The sequence below is a fragment of the Equus przewalskii genome, chromosome 2 (genome assembly GCF_037783145.1).
Source record: "Equus przewalskii isolate Varuska chromosome 2, EquPr2, whole genome shotgun sequence".
Classification (NCBI taxonomy): Eukaryota; Metazoa; Chordata; class Mammalia; order Perissodactyla; family Equidae; genus Equus; species Equus przewalskii.
Genome location: NC_091832.1, coordinates 33,091,146 through 33,112,615, shown reverse-complemented (window position 1 = coordinate 33,112,615; position 21,470 = coordinate 33,091,146). Strand labels below are relative to the sequence as shown.

General features: G+C 37.6%; 1 protein-coding gene, 1 non-coding gene and 1 pseudogene across 38 annotated transcripts in view; 2 read left to right on the top strand and 1 right to left on the bottom strand.

Moving 5' to 3' along the window:
- Positions 1-21,470, bottom strand: part of EIF4G3 (eukaryotic translation initiation factor 4 gamma 3) — a 319,678-nt gene that overhangs the window by 273,782 nt on the left and 24,426 nt on the right. The window lies entirely within an intron of this gene.
- LOC139082119 (U6 spliceosomal RNA) lies at positions 937-1,043 on the top strand. The gene has a single exon (XR_011537849.1). It is a non-coding gene; the product is annotated as a U6 spliceosomal RNA (small nuclear RNA).
- LOC103561692 (dihydrofolate reductase pseudogene) lies at positions 10,549-11,138 on the top strand (annotated as a pseudogene).

Genomic DNA, 21,470 nt, shown 5'->3' with positions numbered 1-21,470 from the left:
ATATGCCATATGTGTTCACTGAATAAACAAACAAATGAATGAATGCCTTAACCCTACCTATGCATAAGGCCATCCAGGCTTACTAGCAATAATATATCTTGAAGACTTGAGATTCAAACAGCAACTATCTCATAAACCATTTGCATTATAGCTAGCATCTACAGCTTGCACTAGCAGGCACTAATATTCGTGAAATTACTCAGCTCCTCCAGCAGAGAATGTGAGAAAAGTACGTAGAAATACACTAAAGAAAGAATACAATGAAGAAAGCAAGTATTGATATTAAAAATAGATGTCTTAGATGTTACATAATTCACTCCACAAGATCTGCCAGTAAAAGTAAAAAATATTTCTTCCTACACTTAAAAGGTACCCATGAACATAAATTAATATTAAAAGTTTGAGCACTGTGAATTATGTAACTTTACTTTGGTCATGATGAAGTTCAGATCCAAATGTGCAACCCACATCCAATAACCATTCAGTGTCTTTGGAATTCATTTCTATATAACATACTCATGCTCTACCTGTTTGTTTTTAATCCCTATCCTTATTTTCCCTTTGTTTTGATTTCCTTATCTAGTTTTTTCACCTAGTATTTATTCAAGTATTCTTGTAAACCACTTGAATCCTTCCTGGAAGAAGTTTAGCACAGATTCATTAAGTCTAAAGATTACTATTAAAATGATTTCTGTTTCTGCTTAGAATATAGAAAGCTACAAAGAACATGGCATACACTCTAAAAGAAGAAAACACCAGATAATCTAAAACACCATAACTTTTCTAAAGCTCACCAGAGATTGCAAAGTTGCAAGAAAACCAAAGACATGAATTCCAAAACGGGGACAAGGCTCTCCAAAAAAGGACAGAACACAAACAGTAGATCACAAGAGAAAGAGGCAATTATAATACAGTAAGTATAAAGAAAATCTGCTAGTGCTTGCTTCAGCAGCACATTTACTAAAGTTGGAACAATACAGAGAAAATTAACATGACCACTATGCAATGACAACACACAAATTTGTGAATCTTCCATATTTTTTAAGAGTGATGGTGTTTAAGGGTACAAAATTGTAATGAGTAGTAAATAAGCCATAGAGATCTAACACACAGTATAATGAATATGCACAATATTGTACCACAATTATGTAATGTGATAAACATCACTACACCAGCAATCATATACAATATATAAATGTATCAAAGTAACACACTGTAACACCTTAAACTTGAGGCCGGCCCGGTGGCACAGCAGTTAAGGTCCCACGTTCCACCTCTCGGCTGCCGGGGGTTCACTGGTTCAGATCCCAGGTGCGGACATGGCATCGCTTGGCAGCCATGCTGTGGTAGGAGTCCCACATATAAAACAGAGGAAGAAGGGCACGGATGTTAGCTCAGGGTCAGGCTTCCTCAGCAAAAAGAGGAGGACTGGCAGTAGTTAGCTGAGGGCTAATCTTCCTCAAAAAAAAAAAAAAAAACCTTAAACTTACAAGATGTTACACATCAAATTTATTCAACTTGAAAAAGAAAATCTGCTGAATTTAATAAATGCCTAAAAGCTAAGTGTGGATTAGCATACCAGTTTCCCAACTGGGTGCCCCAGACACAATGGGAGTCTGCACTCACTTGCAAGCTCTTTTCTACAGGCCTCATGAGAAAGACTGGGATCATGGCAAAAAACACAGAGTCCCACTCAGTGGTACGAGTGTGTGCAGGAGGTGATCAGCAACTGCTGATCCCATTTCTGGGAGCAGGCACAAAGCCCGACCTGATTCCCCAGATGTGTTTTTTCCAGGAAGCAAAGGTCTTAGGCCACTGGAGAAGGAGCAACAAACCCTTTCTCTCCGAGGACATTGTAAAACGTCTACTGTTGCCAGGATAGAGAGATAAGCAAATCCCTCTATTCCCGTAGAGAGGGGTAGAAAACTGTCTTGGGCCTAGGATCCCACACTGATACACCAAGCAGAAGTCTCCTAATGCTGAGCAAGGGGCAGGAAAACCTTTCCATGAACAACCACAAATACAAGGCAAACATGGGCTGACACAGAAAGGAGGAGAGAGAACAATGACAAAGCCCCATTTATGCGGCCCAGGTGGACAGGGTCTGCAAAAGACTGAGGCTGGGCCAGGATAACTGCCTCCACCAAAATCCTAACACCAAGTAGCAAGCAACAGCATTCTACTACTGGGGGTAACATTAGACACCACTACAAGAATTTGAAGCAGGTGGTGCACTGAAGGTAACGATAACAATAAAATCCCAAACTAGCTCAACTCATGACTAGTTTAACTCAACACTCCACATTAAGGGCCCAACAGAAGAAGGGGCGTGTCCATTTCCAAGCATAAATACTATTTACCTCAGTCTCTACTGTTGTTCTACAGACAAAGCTCAATACTTAATCAAAAATATGAGAAATGCACAAAAAAGAAAACACCTATAGAAAAGAGAAAAAAATCAATCAATACAAGTAGACTCAGGGATGACTCAGATGCTGGAACTATCTGACAGGGATTTTTAAAATTATTATGATTGGGGCCAGCCCAGTGGCGCAGCAGTTAAGTTTGCACATTCCACTTCAGCAGCCCGGGGTTCACCAGTTCAGATCCTGGGTGTGGACCTATGCACTGCTTGGCAGGCTTTGGGGGGGAAAGGAAAAAATAAAATTAAAAAAAAAAAATCACCCATAGGTTTAAAAAAAAAAAAAAAAAAAACATACAACATCAAAACCCAAGCTCTTTTTTATAAGCATTACAGAGAAATAAACTTCAAAACATCCTAAAAACAAGGTATTTACTGAAGAATGCAATCCACTTAAATTAGTTGAAAACGCATACTTAAGAATCTGTCCCCTGGGGCTAAAAATCAAAGTTCTTACTCTTCAATGTCTAAAGAGAAGCTGTGAAAATGAATTCATTAGGTACATGAATCACACTGACCTGAGTTCCTCAAGAGTGACCTCAAGGAAAATGAGGACCAGAGTGAAGAGCAAAAACTGCACAAATTCACTCTGCACAAAAGAAAGAATTCCTAAGGCCTTCCTTTCCCAAGCCAAGGAGATTTTTACATGGCTGAGAAGGTTCTGAATAGATCAAACCAAAGGGACTATAAATGGACCTTGACATCAAGGAGCCCTAAGAACTGACTGGGCATTCCCTCCTATCTAGAAGAACTTAAAGGTCAGTCCTAAAGAAGCTGTAAGAACTGTTACTCTTCTACTCAATATTCATATGTAAAAATCCCAAAGCCCTGGACATTTTACCCCAAGGATCTCCGCACTATATATGGTCAAGAATCACAGAACCAAGGCAGTCTCCTTGCCAGGACTTTATAACACAAACAAAATGTTATTTGAGGGTAAGACATGGCCGTAGAAACTGTCCTAAACTGCCCCCACTTAAAAGTAACCACTTTAGCCAAACTGCAGCCTTGGTGATTTACAGTTCTGTTCTACAGATTTTCACAAGAGAAATAAAGTTAATCGCATCACAAATGAATGAAGACCTACCACTTTCTATACAAGGTTCAGCTAAAGCAGAAAAACACTAGTGCTGACCCCAAACACTTAAAAATAACAGGTAACAGCCAAGTGGTTCCATATACCTTGGTGATGTTGGAACAAGGATTGACTCAAGTTCACTGCCCGTGTACAATATAAGAGAATATTTGACACCAGACTTCTTTTAACAGAAGAGCACCCCCAATGTGATCCCCCCCAGCCTGGATTAGGTAAGAACCGGTGTCTATGCTCCTGTAGAGCCCTGTGCTTTTCTTTAATACAGCAACTATCACACTGCATTACATTTATCTCTTTAACTATCTGTCTTTCTCCCTCACTATACTGCCAGATCCTAGTATCTCCGGCCTCCAACACAATGCTGGGCATATCACTGAGTGCTCAAAAAAATATGTGCTGGTCGAATGAATAATCTGGAGCTATGCTGTCCAACATGGCACCTACTAGCCATGTGTAGCTATTTAAATACAAATTTAATTAAAATTAAAATTTAAAAATTTAGTTCCTCAATCACACTCACCACATTTCAAGTGCTCATCACCACATATGGCTAGCGGCTGCCACATTCAACAGAGCAGACACAGACTGTTTTCATCATCACAGGAAGTTCTACTGGACACTGAGCATCTGAGGTGTTCCCTGATTCTGGAGGCGCCTGAATAGCCTACTAATTCATACTTTTTCTACCAGGATTATTATTCTGAGAGAGGAAAGGTAGGAAGAAAAATGCTAAAATGTGCACCAATCCCAACAATAAACAATACCAAGGAAAGGAGTTCTTCTGCAAGACTGTCTCTAATATCAACTATATTTCAAACTTTTTTTTTCTTCTTTCTGCTTTTTCTCCCCAAATCCCCCCAGTACATAGTGGTATATTTTAGTTGTGGGTGTTTCTAGTTGTGGCACGTGGAACGCCGCCTCAACGTTGCCTGATGAGTAGTGCCATGTCCACGCCCAGGATCCGAACCAGCGAAACCCTAGGCTGCTGCAGCGGAGTGCGAACTTAACCACTCGGCCATGGGGCCGGTCCCCTCAAACTTTTCTGATAATTCTTTATTGCTAAGGTTTTCTCCCACATAATTCCCTATTGTGCCTAAAAGAAAGCCCTAATAACAAAAGGGCTGCTGCCTATTTTTAAGAAGATGAAAAGTTTATGGAACTATTTCTGCTCTAATCATAGGCTAACAAAATTAAAAGGTCAAAAAGGACTTGGTGTTAATTTAGTCTAATTAATCAAGTTTACAGAAGAGACTGAGCACAGAGAAGTAAAATAGCCCAAGAGAGAAGAACAGACCAAGCAGGTAAGGGAAAAGAAAAACAGCTGCACAGAAAACCAGGAAAGTTTTACGTTTTTCACAGAATTATGGCATATTATCCAAAATATCAAAATAGTCTACATTTAAAAGGGAATGATAAGCACCAGGAAAAGGTCAAGAAACTCTCCAAAGTTAGACACCAAAACTTTGTCTTGTGTAAAGACGCTAAGTTTTTCCTTACAAACCCTAATACGTTACTTAAATGCTTCATCGGCAGTTTACTCTTTCTTTCCATAACATAATCACATACGTTATTCCCATAGTCAGGATCTATTTATTTCTACTAGTAAGAATAGATTTCAATTAAGCCACAAATATAGGTAACTAAAACTGAAAGCAGAAATATTTACTAATTGTTTTCAATGGAAATATAATTCCAATGACAAGGTTAGAACATAAACATTGAAAGTGAAACTACAGGGAGAAAAATAATTCGCTTCTCTAATAAAAATAAAATCACTCCTGCTATCCTGAAAATGTTTACTTGAATGAAAACCAATGGAGGAGTGTTCCTACTTCTTAAGAGATTTTCATCTTCATGACTTATAAATAAAAATATAGAATGAAAAGGACAGTTTTAAGTCCTTATTATTACTTCACCACGAGCAAAAGCAAATTCAATCCTAAGATATTATTAAAACACAGAAAGACTGACAAATATATTGCTTTGACATAATACTTGCATAGCTTGAGGTGTCCTCAGCCTCAAATTCCTAGGTAAATGATGAATTTTGTTTTTCAAAGGGCAGAAATCCCTCCTTTAAGATTTTATATAACTAGCTTCTTCTATCTAAAGATACAAGAAAGCTTTTAAATGTGCTCCACTAGGAAAACAAAAATACCAAATCCAGAGCTGAATCTTCTTTCAATGAACTATGTCAAATGATACAAGAACTTTTATGATAATACAAAAAGGGAAAGGAAACAAATTAACGGTAGCACCATAAAAATATTTCCTTTTCCTATATATATTTTTATCTTCCATCATGTTTATTTCTATAATTCATTCCAATACTCATATCTACTCAGCCATATTAAATAATGGAAAACTCTATTTCAAAAATATTAACATAAAAATTCAAACAGCCAGCCCTGTGGCTGAGTGGTTGGGTTCGCGCTCCACTTTGGTGGCCCAGGGTTTCACCAGTTCAGATCCTGGGCGCGGACATGGCACCGCTCATCAGGCCATGTTGAGGCAGTGTCCCACATGCCACAACTAAAATATACAAGTATGTATTGGGGGTATTTGGGGAGAAAAAGCAGAAAAAAAATTTTTTGAATTTAAAAAAAGGGAAGATTGGCAACAGTTGTTAGCTCAGGTGCCATCTTTAAAAAAAAAAAAAAGATTCAGATTCACTCTACGTTCATTTCCACAGTTTTTTGAGTTCATTACTAGGGATTTTACCATCCTTTGACACATCTAACAAAGATTTTACTGGTGAATTACTGAATACCTTAAAGTTGAATATAATATACTACTAAAATATAATTCTGTTATTTGGGTTATGACTCAATCATACTGCCGAAAATTCTTTTACATGTGGGTGTGTGGGCTGCTACAAGAATTTAGCCCAGAGTACATCTTAAGAAACCTACTTCATTCACTATCTTCCTTTTCAACAGCTAGCAAATATGTAACAAGACTTCTTTTGTTTCAGTTTTAATGAATTGCTGTTTAACTGTCTCATGCAAGTATCTCTGTGTTCGAAAAGATGAAAGCAAATTTAGAAAGAGGCCGTTTATCTTAACAGGTATAGTTGTCACCCTCTCTTTAAGCTCCAGAGCGTATACAGTGGAGCAAAGAACCAGGTAAATAATAAGTACTGAAAGAACTGAATTTTAAAATACTATAAATTACCATTGACTAAGCACACACCACGAGTCCATCATTGTGCTGGGCATATCCTCATAAAAACTCCCTGTGGCAGAGGCTGCTAGTTGCCCCACAATTTCTGTTTCTCCTGTCTTTCCTCAATAAAAGTAAAAGTAGTATATGAATCTTCCGGCAAGCGCCCTTGAAGAGAAGAAGTGGCTCTTTGTCCTCTCCCTTCTCCTTCTTGCTAACTGGAATGCAAACTTATAGGCTAGAGCTGGAGGAGTCCTCTTGGATCACAAGGTGCACTTGACCAACAGAGGGCATGCTCAAAAGACAGAACCTTGCACCCATGACACCTCTGTGTGCCTCAATGCTCAGGATCTGGTAACATACTAGTTAATGGAAGAATTCAGATTAAAATCAAGGGGTCTCTCCATTATACACTAAATAATATGTTAACACATTCACTTCTGTAGCACACGTTTTTTTTAAAACAGTAGGCAGGCTTATGGTAATCCTAATAATACTCAATCATAACAATACGGTCAGGACTATACCTTACTCATTTGCTCAGGGCTTGCACAAAGCCCTACGTGCAATAAACTCTGCTGAATTAAGAAAGTTCACTTCAGGGGCTGGCCCCGTGGCAGAGCGGTTAAGTTCGCACACACTGCTTCGGCAGCCCAGGGTTTCGCCAGTTTGAATCCCGGGCGTGGACATGGCACCACTCATCAAACCACGCTGAGGCAGCATCCCACATGCCACAACTAGAAGGACCCACAACTAAAAATACACAACTATGTACCGGGGGACTTTGGGAGAAAAGGAAAAATTAAAAAACAGAAAGTTCACTTCATAACGGGAAAGAAAACAGATAAAGGCTGTTGGTGCCTATTAGTTTGTCAATTTGACTAATTAGATACTGGTAATAAAATATTCCAAGTCCTAAGAGGATGTTAGGTACAAAAGGCCTGGTTTGCACTTCAACTTTACCAGGTCCCAGAACCAACCTATTTCAAAAGGAAAGAACATCTTCCTCCAGTCATGTGCCAAACCCTATTTTAGTATTAATCTAGAAAAGAAACTTAAAGGACATTTTTACTGAGAAGTAAAGGAATCATTCATTTCTTCGTCACTGTAACTCAAGAATCTTAACAAGCAATAGACTCCAAATCCAACAACAAGCATCATGCTGGTACTCAGAGCTCTCAGAAAAAGCACTGTCCAAATAATTACGCACACACTAATTTAACGTCCCTTATATAAGATGCATGACCTAATTAACTCACAATTGACTATGCCAGTTTTCTAGGCCAGGAGTCTCAACTTTAGTTGCACATCTGAAATCCTAACTCTGAAATCTGATTCAGAAGATGTCTGTATATTTTTTTAATTGCAAAACCAATTCCATTAAGCAGCCAAAACTGAGTACTATCCTAGTCTTACCACATTCTTAAACTTATGCTAATTAAGGGTAGCATTTTCTTCAATTTAAAAAAGCAAAAGATTATTTACTTGGATCTCTCAAGTCTAATGAAAATGTTAACTAACTTTGTTCAATGACTAAATGTAATGTTTCTCACACTGTTAAAACACACTCTCTCAATCTGTTTTAGACTGGCTTCTCTCAGAAGTGTATCACAATGTGTCTCTGTGAGGAAAGTATAATGTTCTCTAGACATCTATGGGTAACAAACACAACGACAAAATAGTTATCAAACTGATTTTCCAATTGCAAATATGGAAACAAACTAAAATAACAGCAGAGGAGAAACAATAAAATGTTCTTCCTTTCACTAAAATTCAAGGTCCTGATAGTCTAGGCAGAATTATTTATGCAGCAGGTTATAAAAAGATAAAAATAACAGACAGTAGTTTTTAGCAATGGATGACATGAAGACTACCATTTGAAAATGAGAAAAATTTACAAACTGCACAAAATAGGATCTGAGAAAAGCAGCCATATTCAGGGTTAGGCCTGAAAGATGGTTAATTACTTCCTTGTTTTATGAAACTTTTGATGCTTCACTTAAGCTCTTCAGCTAAAGAACTAAGGAAAAAAGTTAGCATCACTAAAACAAAAACCAAACAACACTTTAAAATCATCCAGGGTAAAAATAAGGTACTTTAAAGTACAATCACCTGCCCATCAATTTGAGAATGGTTTAGTAGATGTGTTATTCCGTATTATAGAATACACATTTTTTTAAATGAGGAATAGCTGTATTATAATCATTACTGCTTACAATGATTAAGGTAAATATTATGTGCCAAATGTGCACTTTACCTGTTAACATTGACTCTCAAATAGTCCTAGGAACAATTATTCCCATTTTCCAAGAGAAAATCAAAGTACAAAGCAGCAAAGTAGTCTGCCCAAGATGACACTATGTAAGTGGAAAGGTGAGACTCATCCCCAACAGTCCACTTTGACAGCAGGGATCTTAACCGCGTACCAAATTGCTGCTTTTTCTGTATAAGGTTATAGAAGGATGTCTATGACACACAAGGAAAAAGGACAGCTGCAAAACAGCGTGTGTTTGAATAGTACAATCCCATTTCTACTTAAGAAAAAACATTCCTTTCTGTATGCACAGTTGTAAGTTTGGTTTCTTTTTTTTAATACCAAAAGAAAAAAAAGATTAAGATTACGCTTACCAAGATGCTACAGTGCACTTTCTATTTTGTATGTTCCTGTGTTGTCTAAATTTCTTACAGTAAATACAAGGTTTCGAAACAATATTTATCTTTAAAAGCTACGACGTAATGACATAAACTTTTAAGACAATGCAATATGCAGACTCTAGATTACTTTCCTATGAATATTTCCAATATTTACTATCAGTACACAACAACAACAAATGTCAGGAATAAAGACACACTTTAAAGAAAATTACCATATCATCAGTGATTTGCTAATTGTCATCATAGATAAAGAAGATAAGTTTTGCCCTCAAGGAGTTCACAGTTATTAACAGAAGATCAGGGAAATGCATGACTCACATCTGGTAGTCTGCCCTAATAATTCCAAAATCCTTTAATTCCACCTATATTTGTGCATCAGACACTTGTTAGGAACTAAGACAATCAGTACACATGAGGCACAAAGTCAGTCAACCAGATTCTTTCCAATGAGCTCCATTTCAACAAGTATGAATCTTACTAAATTTGCATACTCTATTCCAAAGGACTAAATTCTATTCAATTTAGGAGTGAAGTCAGGCATTCACTAGCTACCACCTGAAATATACTCAAAGCTTTTCTTATCAGTAGCTCCATCTACATATATTTTTAAAAGGCTCCCTTCTTTTGCAATAAAATTTTAAATTGATTAAGTTTGCTGAAAACAGGAAACATGAAAAACTTATTCAGCCAACAAGAAAGGGAAAAAAAGACTAAGTTAGCTATATAATTCAATATTTAAATATATTATTTCCTTAGCCAAATAGGAAAATTGTGGTTTAAGAAAAAAATGCTGGCTTCATTTTATAACTAATGGCATTCTATTTATTTCTCCCCCTTTGTTATGAAAAGGATTTAAAGTGGCTAATTAGAACATGTTTAATAAAGCAAAATAATATAAAGTAAAAGGTAAGACAGAAGAAAAATTCTAAATGGAACCACGAACCAAACCATTTAAAACCCACACAATAGCTAACATTTAATGTTCATAACCTTGGTCTATTTTTAACATATTTCTCTTCATCTTTTAATCTACTTCTATAATTTATCCCCAGAAACACCTATTCAAATTCAAAAAGTATTTGTATAAAGAATGTTTAGTGCAGCATCATTCATAATAGAAGAAAATGGAAATAACCAATAGATTAGAAGGAACTGATTAAAAGTTAGTTAAGGAGTGTTTCGAGTGAGCTTGGAAATGTTTGCTGCCACTGTCATGGTTTGTCCGCTAAACTAAGTTGTCGTCGTGTCCCAGAATATGGGCATGGGCAAGAAGGGCGACCTGCCTCGGCCCACACTCAGGAACGAATTCAAGTAGTTGAATTCGTAGTTCCAAAGAATGACCACAACCTCTTCATTAGAAGGTAAACAGAATTTGGTGATTATGGGTAGGAAGACCCCGTTCTCCATTCCTGAAAAGATTCGACCTTTAAAGGACAGAAATAATTTAGTTCTCAGTAGAGAACTCAAGTAACGTCCACAAGGAGCTCATTTTCTTCCCAAAAGTTTGGATGATGCCCTAACACTTACTGCACAACCAGAATTAACAAATAAAATGGACATGGTTTGGATAGTGGGAGGCAGTTCTGTTTATAAGGAAGCAAGGAACAAGCCAGGCCATCTTAGACTATTTGTGACAAGTAGCATGCAGGAATTTGAAAGTGACACATTTTTTCCAGAAACTGATTTGGAGAAAAACTTCTCCCAGAATATCCAGGTGTTCTTTCTGATGTCCAGGAGGAGAAAGGCCTTAAGTACAAATTTGAAGTATATGAAAAGAATGATTAATGTGAAGGTGTTTTCTGATTATTTTGTTCTCCCCTTCCCTCCAAAAAATTATATATTGTAACATTAGAAAAAAAGATTTAGTGACTTTAAATCTATTGATAATTCTTTCTAAACAATGTGTTTTTATCCCCCACTAATCTTAACCAGCCATATCGGATACCACTGGTGAAACATTTCTTGCTATACAGTTGAATGGCCATCAACGGTCAGGATTAAGTCCCTAAGTCCCTGGCACTTGCCTAGGGCAGCATATCTACCAAGACAGCCCAAGAGAGTCCAGGAAAATCCAGGAGAGTCTCCTGGCAGCATGAGTTGAAAGCGTGGCCTGTAGAGATAGGAGCCAGACAGATGAGTCCAAAGGTCAGAAACGGGTTAGAAACAGAAGAGCTATAACTCAGATATTAAAAGAAAATTAGATCAAAATAGGGACTATGAATTACTCTATGCATATCGCATTTCTGAAAAAAGTTCTGTTCACCAGACAGGGAATCAGTCAGTTGACAACTCCAGTATATTCCGTAGGGATAGTAAAGAGGCAGGTAGGAGATTACCTTTTTGATGGTTAAGAGAGAAGGTCTGAGACCTTTAAAAACTGTTTCTGGGCCAGCCTGGTGACAGTGGTTAAGTTCCCACGTTTCGCTTCAGCAGCCCAGGGTCTGCCGGTTCAGATAACAGGTGCGGACCTAAGCATTGCTTGTCAAGCCAGGCTGTGGCAGGCGTCCCACATACAAAGTAGAGGAAGATGGGTACAGATGTTAGCTCAGGGCCAATCTTCTTCAGCAAAAAGAGGAGGATTGGCAGTAGATGTTAGCTCAGGCTAATCTTTCTCAAAAAAAAAAAATGCAACTCATTACAAAAAGGAGTAATCTACTAACAAGCATATAGCTAAAATTAAAACTTCAAAGAGGTAATGAATTGAGAATAGATATTGAGAAAACAAAATTACTAAGTTAGAAACTAAACTTCAAAGAATTAAAAAAAGGAAAATGAAAACGTTTTACCCATGCTGTTAGCAAAGATTTAAATTATTAGGCATCCAAAGAAATAGCAGTTTCTGCCCTGTAAACTGGAATAACTTTTTAGAGAGTAAGTTAGCAAAATCAATTAAAGTTCAAAATATTCTGGGTTTGGACTCAGAAGTTTCACTTCTGGAAATTAATTCTGAACAGAGACATGGACTCAAGAATACTTGTTGAACCATTTTTTTAAAACTTGGAAACAGGGAAACAGAAGAAAAAATAAACAAGCAGGACTTCATCAGGTGAAAGAGCTTCCACAAGGCAAGGGAAACCAGGATCAAAACGAAAAGACAACCCACCAACTGGGAGAAAATATTTGCAAATCATATATCCAACAAGGGATCAATCACCATAATATGTAAAGAACTCACACAACTGAACAACAAAAAAACAAACATGGCCAGAGGTCATGAACAGATATTTTTCCAAAGATATACAGAAGGCCAATAGGCACATGAAAAACTGTTAAACATCACTAATTATCAGGGAAATGCAATTCACTTAGATATCACCTTACACCCATTAGAATGGCTATAATCACCAAAATAAAAAATAACAAATGTTGGAGAGGGTGTGGAGAAAAGAGGATCTTCATACACCGCTGGTGGGAATGCAAAGTGGTGCACCCACTAGGGAAAACAGTATGGAGATTCCTCAAAAAATTAAAAACAGAAATACCATATGACCCAGCTATCCCACTACCGGGGGGATAAACAAATAACCTGAAAGTAACAATTCAAAGAGATTTATGCACCTCTATGTTCACTGCAGCATTATTCACAATAGCCAAGACATGGAAGCAACCCAAGTGCCCATCAACTGATGAGTAGATAAAGAAGATGTGGTGTATACAGACACAATGGAATACTACTCAGCCATAAAAAAAGACAAAATTGTCCCATTTGCAACAACATGGATGGACCCAGAGGGTATTACATTAAGCAAAATAAGCCAGACTGAGAAAGACAAACACAGTATGATTTCACTCATATGTGGAAGATGATCAAACACACAGACAAAGAGAACAATTTAGTGGTTACCAAGGGGAAGGGGTTTGGGGGGTGGGCACATGGGATGAAGGGGGGCACTTACATGGTGACTGACAAATAATAATGTACACTAAAATTTCACAATGTTATAAACTATTATGATGTCAATTAAAAAAAACATGAGAGACCGGCCCTGTGGCTGAGTGGTTGAGTTCTCGCACTCCGCTTCAGCAGCCCAGGGTTTCCTGGTTCAGATCCTGGGCATGAACATGGCACCACTCATCAAGCCATGCTGAGGCGTCCACATGCCACAACTAGAAGGACCCACAACTAAAAATAAAAAACTATGTACCGGAGGACTTTGGAAAGAAAAAGGAAAAATAAAAAAATCTTTAAAAAAAAAAACATGGAAACAGCCCAAATGTCACTCAATAAAGAAACAACTAAGCAATGCCTATAAAATTTAACATTCTGCAATAGTTAAAAAGAATGAAGTACTGACAGAAAAATACCTTAAATTGCTAAGTGAAAGAAACATACTGTGGGGGCCAGCCCAGTGGTGCAGCAGTTAAGTTCCCATGTTCCCCTTCAGCGGCCTGGGGTTCACTGGTTGGGATCCTGGGTGCAGACATGGCACCGCCTGGCAAGCCATGCTGTGGTAGGCATCCCACATATAAGTAGAGGAAGTAGGGCACAGATGTGAGCTCAGGGCCAGTCTTTCTCAGCAAAAAGAGAAGGATTGGCAGCAGATGTTAGCTCAGGGCTAATCTTCCCCCCATCCAAAACAAAGAAGCATATTGTGTATAATACTCAAAATTTTTAATACGTATTAATATAAGAAAAAATAAGTTAAGGGACATTCATACTAAGGAAGTCTAGTCCTTTCAAAAAATTTGGAGAGATATGTATTACTGACACACAAAACTATTCCAAGGTATTAAGGGAAAAAAACACTATAAAACAGCATATATCCTGTGACCCAATTTTAGTTAAAACAGGCATATAAAATAATCTAGAGAAAGATATCAAATGGTTAACGGAGGAGAAATGAAACTACAAGGAATGTCACTTACTAATGTATTTCTGTAATGTACAATAAGACACCTATTGCTCTTTTAGCATAAAATAAATAAAACTGATTATACCAAACATTTACTAAACATAGAAAATATTTTTAAGATAGCAACTAAACAACAAAATGAAGCAAGTTCTTGTTTGAGAGATGGTTCTGGTATTCCAGAGCTCCAAATGTCTATGAGCTATCTTTTGGAGATAATACCCCTCCTCACAATAATTATAGTATCTGCTTCAATCATTTTTATAAATGAAATAGCATAAGACACTCAAGAAACAAAAGCACCTTGGTATACTGGGTTACTTGGTATACTTGATAGACAAATTTTAAAACGAAACTGAGATTCATTTGGGCCTAATCAGTATAAAGCAAAATATCTTGTCTCAGGGCACGAATTTTGATGAAATAAAACAGGTTAAAATAAACAAACCATTAGAAGACAAAGAGTGGGTTGCAGCTTTTCAAAATATCTATCAAGGGGCATTTGTATTGGACCAGGCTTCTTTCTCACAATCCTTTTATTTCCTGTGCCTTGAAATATAGGATTCTCAAACTGCAAATCTTGGGTACAGCTATCAACACAGGAGAACACTAAAGGAGCTTAAACAAGTACTGATAAGCATTGTAATCTGTTAAATAGTTTAAGTCTTCAGAAAATGATTTTTGGTTTTTTTTTTTTTTAACATTTTTTTTTAGGAAGATCGGCCCTGAGCTAACATCTGCCACCAATCCTCCTCTTTTTGCTGAGGAAGATTCGCCCTGAGCTAACATCCATGCCCATCTTCCTCTACTTTATATGTGGGACACCTGCCACAGTGTAGCTTGAGAAGCAATGAGTAGGTCCGAACACAGGATCTGAACTAGCGAACACTGGGCCGCCAAAGCAGAGCACGCAAACTTAACTGCTGCGCCACCAGGCCAGCCCCTGATTTTTGTTTTCTATTGGCTACACTAATAATAGCATTATTTTTTGAGTATCAACTATGTGCCAGATAGTACAATTGGTATTTTGTAGAGAGGATCTCATTTAATCTAGAGAACAACTTGTGAGGTATCATCAGCCCCCTCTTACAGATAAGGAAAGAAGGGGGCTCAAAAACATTAGATTAGGGCCAGCGCAGCGGCATACTGGTTAAGTTCCCACACGCTGCTTCAGGAGCCTGGGGTTCACTGGTTCAGATCCTGGGCATGGACCAACACACCGCTCATCAAGCCATGCCGTGGTGGTGTCTCACACAGAAGAACTAGAAGGACTTGCAACTAGGATATACAACTATGTACTGGGGCTTTGGGGAAGAAAAAAAAGAAGAGGAAGATTGGTAACAGATGTTAGCTCAGGCCCAATCTTCCTCACCAAAAAAAAATAGATTAAGAGACCTGCCAAAGATCACATGATTACAAGTGACAGAACCAGAACCTAGGTTTATTCAGCTCTCAAGTTGTGCTCTTTCTTTTAAGTATTCCTGACCAACATCTGTTAAAGTATCCAGTAAGTATTTTATGCCTCATATTTTATCAAATTTAATTCGTCTGAAACAAAATTATAAATATATATTGTGATGTCACTTGAGAGAAATATAAATGTTCAAGTTTGAATGATAAGGTCTTACTGAAATGATTCAATTATTTGGTTTTCAGTACTATAGCTAAAATCTGATTACATGCAGGTCTCTATGTCAAAACCTAGCCAGTGTCACAAAATTCTGAAAGTATATGAAAGGAAAACATAAGGTTTTAACAGTTACATACACAAATCAGAAAGGTGATTTTATCTTTAAAATAATACATTAAAATAATCTATTAGATGAGGATGACAGGTGTCATCCAGTGTCTTGAATATGAGGAAAATTCATAGTCACAAGGAGTTTTTCACTTGAACAAGAAAGTCCAGAAACTATTACTACTATCAACGCAATAATGATAATGCAAAAATAAACCTCAGTTCTTCTAAAGCTAGTAAATTCCCAAGAGAGATGGTTATTTTTAGAAATTTTACCATTTCCACTTTACAATATCTATTTGTGAGAACATGATACAGGTCCAAAATCATAAGTGAAATATATTTGGAAAAACTGGGCATGAGAAATTCCACAAAACATAGATAGTATGCAAATATATAAAAAGCTGATCATATTGCAAACTTAACATGATTTATCTTTTTTTCTTGTTTTTACTGTTGCCAATCTTTTTTTTTTTTTTTCTGCTTTATCTCCCCAAACCCCCCCGTACACAGTTGTATATCCTAGTTGCAGGTCCTTCTAGTTGTGGGATGTGGGACACCGCCTCAACGCGGTATGACGAGCGGTGCCATGTCCGCGCCCAGGATCTGAACCCTGGGCCGCCGCAGCGGAGTGCGCAAACTCAACCACTCAGCCACAGAGCCGGCCCAAACATGATTTATCTTAACAGAAATGATTTCTACTTCTATTAGCAATACTTTCCTTTAAAAAATTATTCCAAGAGAAAATAAAGGCACAAATACAGTAATGTGTCCTTGATGTCATGCCCCACCCACAAAACCTGAAGACAACATTCAATTCAGGCCTGTTACCCAACTGCAAGGAATCCATCTGCCAACCAACTCCACTGATTCACCTCATCCCTCATTCATAAATATGAATGGAAACTACCAAGGGACAGACGCTAAGAAAGTAAAGAACCGAAATGAAAACAGAACCAACGCTGACAGAGGGAGAGGGTGCAGGGAACAGAAAAAGATTTTTAAAAACTTCTAATTAGCACCTCTGGAAGGATTCAAGTCATAAAATAAGATACAATTGCTACCCCCCCCCCCAAAAAGACCAAAAAGGAGGGAAAAGAAAAGTTCTTGGATGTTAAAAAAATAATTGCCAGATTTTTATTTTTTTTATTTACATACCCTTCAATCCAGCAATTCTATAGGACTCTATCCTATTAAAATACTCACACATATATACAAGGATATGCACTACAGATTTTAATACCAAAAAAAAGAACCCTAGAAACTATACAAATATCCATCAATAGCAGGAGTTAAATAAATGATGCTAAAACTAGACTACAGAATAGTCTACATTATATGTATCAACATGACAAAGATTTACATGAAAAAGCAGTCAGTAAGCATGTGCAGTATAATCCTACTTATACTCTTTCTAAAATCATACATATAGGGACTGGCCCACTGGCATAGTGGTTAAGTTTGCGCACTCTGTCTCAGCAGCCCAGGGATCACAAGTTTGGATGCCAGGTGCAGACCTACACACTGCTCCTCAAGCCGTGCTGTGGCAGTGTACCACATACAAACTAGAAGAAGACTGACACAGATGTTAGCTGAGGGACAATCTTCCTCAAGCAAAAAGAGGAAGACTGGCAACGGATGTTAGCTCAAGGCCAATCTTTCTCACCAAAAAAAAAAGAAAACCATATAATAACAATAATAGTAATAACTATTACTATATTACTATATAAACTTATAAAGTGCCATGTACTATTTTAAGCATATTATATGTATTGACTCATTTAATCCTCACAATAGCCTAAGGCACCAGAGTTTATAATTACCCCTTTCTACATATGAGGACACTGGGGCACAAAAACGTTACATCACTTTCCCAAGGTACACAGCCACTAAACCATGAGAGCCAGGACTATGATCTACGGAACTCTAAATCCCCCAAGATCACACTTCACATTTCCAGTAGTTAGGATACAAACCAGAGACCAGCTCCAAAGTCCATCCTCGGAAAACCTCCATCTCTCTCCTTCTCCCTCCGTACCCGTCTTCCCCTTTCTGTCTCTCTAGCAACTTGTAAATGCATACAAAAAGATCTGTAAGAATGGACATGCTCAACTGTCAGCTGTGATAGCCTCTAGTGATGGGACTGGAAGTGAAGAGGGCTTTTCATATTTAAATATGTAATATAGAGGTATAAGTTTATACAGATAGCACAAAATTGTGAATCTGTATTCTTTATGATACATGTATTCTGCTAAGTTTTGAACCTAAACTAAGACGTCAATAAATACATGGGTCTAGGATATAAACAGATAATTTTCAAAATGGGAAATAAAAACTAATAAACATGGGGGGGACTACATCTTATAAGTAATAAAAGTAATGCAAATTAAAATTGTATATGATTTTCACCTATCAAATTAACAAAATTGAAAAACTAGAATATTTAATGCCGGTAAGGGGCCGGCCCCATAGCTCAGTGATTAGGTTTGCGCACTCCGCTTCAGTAGGCCAGGGTTTGGCCGGTTCAGATCCTGGGCATGGACATGGCACCACTCGTCAGGCCATGTTGAGGCGGCATCCCACATGCCACAACTAGAAGGACCCACAACTAAAAATATACAGCTGTGTACTGGGGGGCTTTGGGGAGAAGAAAAAATAGAATCTTTATGTATGTATGTATAGCAATATGCATCTATGATACTAATGTTCACACCGGCTGATCCAGTAGTTTTTACTTTATTAAGGAAGCATATGACATATTAAAAAACATTATACGCAAAGATATTAGTCTGAGCATTTTTTTTTTAAGATTTTACTTTTCCTCCCCAAAGACCCCCGGTACATAGTTGTATATATTTAGTTGTGGGCCTTCTAGTTGTGGCATGTGAGATGCCTCCTCAGCATGGCTTGATGAGCGGTGCCATGTCCACGCCCAGGATCCGAACCGGTGAAACCCTGGGCCACCGAAGCGGAGCGCACGAACTTAACCACTCGGCCACAGGGCCAGCCCCTCAGCATTTCTTTAATAGCAAAATTGTTAAATAATCCAGTAATAAAGGCTGTGTTTTAAGTATAATGTGGTATAGCCATACACAGAAATATTATAAAACCATTAAAGAAGCCCTCAAAATATTTACTGACATGAGAATATATCAATATGTTAAAATAAAAAACAATTATTTACAGCATGATTTGCACCTATGCAAATATGAGTATGTGTACATAAGTATGTTTACGCCAACACATGTATACATAAATATGTATATATGTAAACAAAAATTCCTTCAAAGAAATATATCAAAATGCTAACAACAGTTATCAATGGGTGGTGGAATTGTAAGTGATTGTTTTTTTTCTTTTCTCCTGTGTTTTTTTACAATAATCGCAAATGGCTTTTCTGGGAAAGGGAGTCTTTTTTTTTTTTAAGCAGAAAAGCCTTTTCTCTTCATCATATTAAAAGAGAAATGAATGAAGCAGTGTGTTACTGCCCATCCAGATATACCATATCTTACTGGTTGCTAAGCAGCAGATCCTACTGTTCCTACATCACGATCATCTCAAATCACAGGCAGGACAGAAACTCAGACACTAACGCCCCCTCCAAATGGCAGTGCATTCACACTAGGGAGTGGCCTGAGCAGCAACTTCAATTCTCCACTCAAACTACTCCCCATCTCTCACCCTAACAAATTAGGCTTACTTCTGATGTGGCACAGTACTCTTCACATAAGCTACACACACAGGCAGATGTTTTTAATCCTCCACTATAAGCCAAACCTTTCCGTCCCTGAGGGAAATCCTACCCATTTAGTAAATTCACCCACCAAGCCAGAAAAACCACTGTTGTTCTGGAGACATCTCTGTTATCAAATGATACAGACAGGTAAGCCTTGCCGCTTTCTGAAAACTGAGCAGGGAGCAATCCTGCTCAGCGAATCAGAGTACATGCTAAAATTTCTTACCCCTGCAGAGAATGGCTGGTTTCCCTGCTAAGGCTGTAAATCTCAATACACAGTGGCATTCCCTCCTGAGAGCAGAATCTGCAATAGCGTAACTCTTACACAAGAAAAGCCCAATCCTCGTGGCAACAACCTTTAAGAGAATCCTGACCTAGGGCACACTCCTCAGGCTTGTCCTCCTACATCGTCACAGGAACCACAGCAGTCAAGTCCCATACTATGCCCGCCCATGCTGCAGCAGCAGCCATTTTTTGGCTCAGCCCTGCTGCAGCCCCAGATGAAAGCCAGGACAGCAAGGACAAGATGGCAAAGGACTTTAAAAAGGAAACTCTGTAACTACTAACAGGCATCATAAAAAATGCTACACTAACTGACCACATCGTTAAAAATAAGGCTTTTTTTAATGACGCATATTGTAAAGTACTATAAATCATTTCTCTTGGTGTCATGAAAACAAATTTGGGGAGACTGGCACCAGTACTGATGTTATGGGTAAAACAAAGATTAATTTAATCAGAATGCTTGGGGAATACAATTCATAATCAGTTACGTTTTTACTTAACTAATAGTTAACGCCCCAAAATGCCATTTCTCTCTCTTGATTCCCTGCTGAAAATCTACAAATGTACTTTAAATCCTCTCCACTCTCTTAAAGTATTTTTTGTCTTTGCTGAATGAGGAACTTGCAGGGAGTCACATTTTCGCTTAGTTTCATTTTACAAAATAGAAACAGCTTTATTTTCTGATTATAAAAGTAATACATGGTTAATGTAACCAAAAAATCACGTAGCATAGAAAGAAGATGAAAATCACCCAATCTCACCAGCACCCAGAGAGAAAACTACGAACACTGTTGCATAACCGTTTTCTATATATTTTTAAAAATAAAGTTTGACCATACATGCTATTTTTAACTAGCTTGCACAGAATAAATGTGGACTTTTTTTATGTCAATAAATGTTTTACAACATTTTTAAAGGTTATATAGTACTTCAATGCATTTACAGGCCATAATTTGCCCAAAACCCTATTACTAGGCATTTAGCACGTTTCACAAGTTTGCCATTATACATGATGACATGCCAACAATCAGAATTTTATCTGAACAACTTTCAAAGTACAACTCTGTAAAAGTAGATGGTGTTTTTTTTAAAAAAGGGCTGATTTCACAGTAATCCATGTTTATATGCTGAAACACTGCCTTAGAATATTAACAAAATGTAATATAACAGTCTAGTTTCTCTTACGTCACCTAGGGGCACAAGAAGTAAAATCCTAGGAAAAACTGTCTCATCCATCCCACTTGGAAAAAGAGATTTATTTATTTTAAGTGTCTGTCTTACCCAAGATATTGGTTTAGTAAAACACACTGAAGTTCAAACAAAGAAAGGCAGTAGCAGAGCCTGGGGAAGAACTGAAAGCTATTGCACGAGGTAAAATGGATCCAGCACTCTTAATAGTTTTTTTTTTTTTTTTTTTTTTTTTTTGGTGAGAAAGATTGTCCCTGAGCTAACATCTGTGCCAATCGTCTATTTTTTTTGTACATGACACTACCACAGCATGGCTTGATGAGTGGTGCATAGGTCCA